This window comes from Gossypium hirsutum, chromosome A12, assembly GCF_007990345.1.
Source record: "Gossypium hirsutum isolate 1008001.06 chromosome A12, Gossypium_hirsutum_v2.1, whole genome shotgun sequence".
Taxonomy (NCBI): Eukaryota; Viridiplantae; Streptophyta; class Magnoliopsida; order Malvales; family Malvaceae; genus Gossypium; species Gossypium hirsutum.
This window is the reverse complement of record NC_053435.1, coordinates 21,865,940-21,872,281: the sequence shown is the minus strand read 5'-3', so window position 1 is coordinate 21,872,281 and position 6,342 is coordinate 21,865,940.

Below are 6,342 nucleotides of genomic sequence, written 5' to 3'. Positions count from 1 at the left end.
CGGCTAGCTTTACTGTTAGAGTTAGAAAAGATTCATAATGTGTTTCATGTATCCATGTTACGACAGTATCGATCAGACCCTTCACATATAATTTCTCCGGAAAATGTTGAGATTTAGCTCGACATGTCGTATAATGAAGAACCGATCAGAATTTTGGCACGAGAGATTAAAGAGTTAAGAAACAAAGGCATAGCTTTAGTAAAGTTTCTTTGGCAATGTCACGGGATAGAGGAGGCCTTCTGGGAACCCGAGGAAGCTATGATAAAACAATATCCGAATCTATTCTCTGGTAAGATTTTTGGGCACGAAATTTTCTTTGGGGGAGAGTTGTAACAGCCCGTTTTCAGTGAAATCGAAATAGTGGTTTCAGGACCACTAATCCAATATTGAAAATTTTATTTTAATATTATTTAATGTGTACAACATGTTAGTAAGGTCGTATAAAAATTTCGTGAAGAAATTTTATTGTATACATACTTAATTTGATATAAAGGACTAAATCGCGTAAAATATAGGTTCTATTTGAAAAATGTGTCAATTTGTTATGAAATTAAAACATGAGTGGGCTTAAATGGTAATTAGACCATAATTATTTTAGTGGACAAATTTGGACATTAATTAAGCATTATAAATTATTATAAGTAAGGTTATTATGGTAATTAATAAAATAAACTAAAATTAAATTAAGAAAAAGAAAGACATCATCTTTCTTCTTTATTTTACAAATCAAATATTAGCTTGGGAAGCCATTAAAGACCATCCAAGCATTTGGCCATCCTTAGTTCTCATGCATGTGAGTATTTTTCATCTTATTTTTAATAATTTCTATGTTTTTGGAGTCGTTGCAGCTTAATCTAATTAGCCCAGGGACTAATTTGCAAAAATGTTAAAATTTTAGGATTTTACCATGAATGTATGTTAGTTGTTTTTTGTGTTTGATGAATGAAAATGAATATTGGATGATAGTTGAACAACTTTTGTTAAGGAATTTTTGATGAATTTGTCATTTGGGATTAAATTGAAAATAGGAAAATGTCCATGGTGAAAATGTGAAATAATTGAAATGTAGGGCTTGCTAAAGGCTTAGATGATATTCAGCTTGCATGGGTTTGGACTAAATTGCATGAATTTTCATTTTTATGAGCTAGGGACTAAATTGTAATGAATTCAAAATTTAAGGGGCAAAAGCATAATTTTTCCAAAATATGATTTATTTTGGATTAAATTGAATAGAATGAAATTTGAATAAACTAAATTTGATTATATAGATCAAGAAAAGTAGTGTATGGATTTAGATCGGGGAAAAGAAAAAGTATTAGATTAATAGATCGTATTTCTCCGTTCATGTTTGAGGTAAATTTGTTAATTTAAATAACATTGAATTATGTTCGATTTAATTGGTTTACGTTATGTATATTGAAATTATGACTCAACGGAAATATCCAACGCAGTTTCGGCAACTTTCGGATCCCGTTTGAACCTTAGGAATATATAGGATACAAATGACATGTCATTAGGGGTTACCGTGTTTCAGGTGCTACTCTTGTACGTCTTATCGGTGGCTGAGTTTTCGGCATGTGTTGCGGTTACTTGACAGCTTGTGTGAGTAGCACCATGTAGCTACGCCCTGACTGACAGCTTGTGTTAGCAGACCCATTTATGGCTCGAGAGAGAGTATTGATACGAGATATAAGATAGTAGTGGTTTCGACCACCTGCGTTTCCGATATTATTCTAATGGTTCAACGGGTATGAAAAAGAGAAGGTTCGACAAATACTTTAATAAGCGTTTCTATGAAAGTATGAAAATGTATGAGCTGATGATGTTTGAAATATGCTTAGCCCTATGCTTGAAAATATGAATGCTTATAAGTACTGTGTACAAAAGCTATGATGTTTTGAGATGATTTACTAAGCTATGTGATTGTCTAATTTGAAAGGTTGTTGTTGTTTAGGCTAGTGCCAAGTCATGTTGGATTATATCAAATTGTATTTATGATTATGAATTGAAATGGTAAGTTTTGTTTATGAATTAAAAACATACTAAGCATTATATGCTTACTTTCTTTATTTCCTTTTTGTTTCTAGATAATCAGAAGCTCGTTCGAATTGCAAGTTTTCGGAGCTCCATCACACTATCCATCAGTTATATCGATAAATTTTGATGATTTTGAGTCATGGTTACAATGGCATGTATAGGTATTTTGTTTAATGATTTTAGCCATTATGTGTGGCTTGTATATGTGTTATTTTGGTTGATGAACTAGTTGGTATGATATTAAGATTATATGGTATTATGTGTGGATGTTAAATTGATGTTTGTGTTAGTTAAGTTGATGGTAAGAAAATGTTGATGGGAATGGTATCGTAGCTTTGAATGTAGTTGGTTTTGGTCTAATCCGTAAGATGCATGATAGGTATGCAAATAGTTATAATGGTACTTATTGTGTATATATTGTTGGTGTATGAACAATATGGCAAATATGACTTTATGGTTGTCTAATTGGTATGATTTGAACATGAATGAATTGGATAGTTGTTTAGGTAAACTTGATTGTGGAAGTTGGGGTGCCATTTTGGCATATTGGTTGTATGGATAGTTTTAGGTTGTTTAAGCTTGAATTTTGCATAAGTTAAGTGAGTTTTTGATGCTTGATTATAGGTGTTTTTGGCTTATAGAAGTGGTATGAATTTGGGTGTGAAAATGTCTTGAAAATGGCTTATTTTTCGTCCACATGGGCGTGTGCCTGGCCGTGTGTCACACATGGCTATAGCTTTCAAAGGTTACAAGTCATGCTGTTACACAGCCTAGCGCACGGCTTGGCACACGGGCGTGTGGCTTGGCCGTGTGGCCCAAGTTAGTGAGTTACACGGGTATGGACACAGGCTGGGACATGGTCGTGTGTCCCTATTTCGAATACCCACACGACCTATGACATGGGCATGTCACGGCCTAGCCATACGGTTGTGTGACCCCTACAGTTTGAAAGTTTTTAACTTTTTCTAAAATATTTCATATGCTTCGGATTCAGTCCCGATTTGTTCCTAATGTCTTTTTTAGGGCCTCGAGGGCTCGTAAAAGGGATCGTATGTATGATTTTTAGTTAATGTTGCTATGATTTATGTGATGAATTGTTAATGTTAACTAAATGTTCATTATATGATGTTATGCTCCGGTAATACTCTGTAGCCCTAATTTGGCGACGGATACGGACTAAGGGTGTAACATACATATTCAAAATGATTTTATATTTATATATCATTGATAAAACTATCATTTACTAGCCAACACTGATAGCTCTATGATATAGAGTTATTTTACTACTTTTAAGCTTATATTTCAATAAAGTTAAGAGTGACTTAGAGTGTTTTGTAATTGTTTTAGTTACGTTTATATTAGTAGTTAACTTTTGAAGTTTTTATTTTAGTAATGCATTTCTGCCAAATGAGACAATGAAAATGTGAAATTTTAATTTTGTAGGTAACTAATAGAACATTGGAAAGATAGAGAAAAGAAAATGTTGAATTTCGACATCTGAAGCCCTAATGCTGTAACAAAACCGCAACATTGAACCTAATAGGAAAATATTGGAAACCTCACACTTAAAAAACTCCACATCAACTTTTGGGCATAACTCACCTCTTAATCAAGTGTTGATGAGGACCAAAAATAAAAAAGGATAGGCTATAAGAAAATGTAAAAGCCCAAACACCAAGAAGATAAAAATATAATAAGAAAGGGAGTTGACCTAGCCTACAATCTTTTGGGGATATAAATACCACAATTTCAAAACATAAAAGGGGGAGCCACTTGGTACAGAACAAAACCCCAATTTTTAAAAGAAAGCAAGTTGGAGAAGAAGAAGTTTCGAAAAGGAAGAAAGAGAAAAGGACGAATGGAGGAGAACCACCTTATTCGGCTTATTATCTCTTCACCTTTCTCTTTGCCTTTTTTTTTATTTTGCTATTTTGAACCATGGCTAAGTTTTGTTTTATTTTTTTTTAATTTGATGATTATGGGCTAAACATTTGTTAGCTAGAATAATTATGGAACCCAAATATAGGATTATTGGTACTTTGTTAAGAATGCTTGTTGCAATATGAGGTTTATTCATTCAAGTGTTATTCATGTTTAATTCTTCCTATTTCTTGATCAATATTAGTAGGTAATTGAGTTAATTGTTAAGTCCGAAAAGGTTGTGATTAATAGATGTAAAAATTGAATGGTGCATGTTTCATTTTTTTTATTTTAAATGTGTAATAATATAAACATATATTTTTACAATGCATAATCTTATAGGAATGGTGCTTGCAATTGTATTTTTGACATTAGTTTGCATAGACATATGTGAAATTAGTTATAGGATTGAGCATAGTGACTTTGAGAGAAGCCTATAAACTTTCGCTTCTGGATTAATAAACTGACTTGATGCCGCAACATCGCTACCAGTAATTGCATGTTAAGGGGAAATAATTAGTCTGGCTCTTCAACTTATTGCTATTTGTGTTACTATTTTCAAATTGATTTGCATATTTATTCAAATCCATTCAGATTTGTATTTACTTCTCAAATTGCAAATATTGTTTTAAAATTAGTCCCTACACTTGCACATTATAAGAAAAATTGTGACAAACATTCCAAATTAACCATTTTTTAATACAAAACTGATTCAACTTAAGATACATGCCATATATTAAAATATAAAGAATCTATACAAACATTGCTAAGTTAAGAGTTGCGGTTTGAATGCTGTTTCACTATGTAGAACCTTAAAATCAAGCTCAAGATATATAGCCTGAAAAAATAGGAAGTTGTCATTAGTGAATAACAAATGGGAAACAGAGGGCCCTTGGAAACAAATCGAAATCTCAAGCAAATCACCACGCGCTTAAGCTCGTCGCAACATATAGCTATGCCCTTTTGTACATAAAAGAAACAAATATGAAGAAAGAGGGTCTCCTTGATGAAGCGCCCTCTTAGGCGTGATCGATCCTACTTCGCGCCCATTAAGAGAAATAGAATAAGAAACAGTACTGACACAGAGCATGATCCACTGAATCCACTTAGACTCAAACCCCATTTTCTCCATAATAAACCATAAGAAGCCCCAATCAGCATTTTCTTAGACTTTACTGATGTCGATTATCAAAGCGACCTCACCAACATTCCCCAAAACGTTTTTCTTCATGTGGTGGATCACTTCATAAGCAACTAAAGTGTTATCAGTAATTAACCTTCCAGACACAAACACATATTGAGAAGGAGAAATTATACCTAGCTGTATCTGCTTAAGCCGGTTAGCCAAAACCTTAGCGAAAATCCTCTAGAGTACATTGCATAATGCAATCTATCGTAAATCATCTATGCTAGTCGGCTTATCCTTCTTAGGAATTAGAACAATAGTCATGTCATTAACCCTACCCAAAATCGTACCCTGCTCGAGCCAATCATAGCTCTATTGAAAAATGTCATGACTAGGGATTGACCAGCATCGCTACTAAAAAGTTGGATTCATACCATCCAATCCAAGGGTCTTATTAGGATGCATGCCTATAACTATGGCCACGGACTCGTTCAAAGAAAATGGAGTAAACAGGCCCTTATTTTGCTCTCGCGTCACACAAACAAGGAACTCTAAGAAACAAGAGAACTCGGTACCATTAGAGCCAAAAAAAAGTAGCAAAATACTCAGACACAATGCCCTTCATACCACCCATATCCGAACAAAGGCTGACCCAACCTATCAAACAGCATAGGAATGAAATTCATCCAACGACACTTAGAAGCTTGCGCGTGAAAAAACTTAGAATTGGCCTCGCCATCCTTCATCCAAGACATTTTAGAACATTGCAGCTAAAATACCACCTGCTGAGCAAGTAAACAATTAGGTTCCTCTCGAAGTCCAAACACATAACCATCACCCCATGCCTACTCTAAAGAGCCAAAAGCTGCTTCTTTTTTTCACAAAAGCAATATGAGGCCCAAAGTTAAACTCACATGCGTGATGCCAATCTAGCAATCGATCCCCACAACAAGCCAACCTGAATCAAGCAAGCGAAATACTCCACAATAGGCCGAAACCAAAGGAACAAAGTCCTTTGCCAACCATATATTCTCAAAATGGAACTTCTTACCATGTCGCTCTGATGGAGAACTCTAAGCCACCGATTTAATAGGGTTATGTATATTCATAGTGTGTTTAATTCAATTTTTCCAAATAATTTAACTAATTTTGATATGTTAATAATTTTATATATCTTTACTATCTTTAAACCCAGAGTAAAGCCTGACTAAGATGGTGTCACCAGTCTATCAGCCACCAATTTGATTAGAGAAATAACT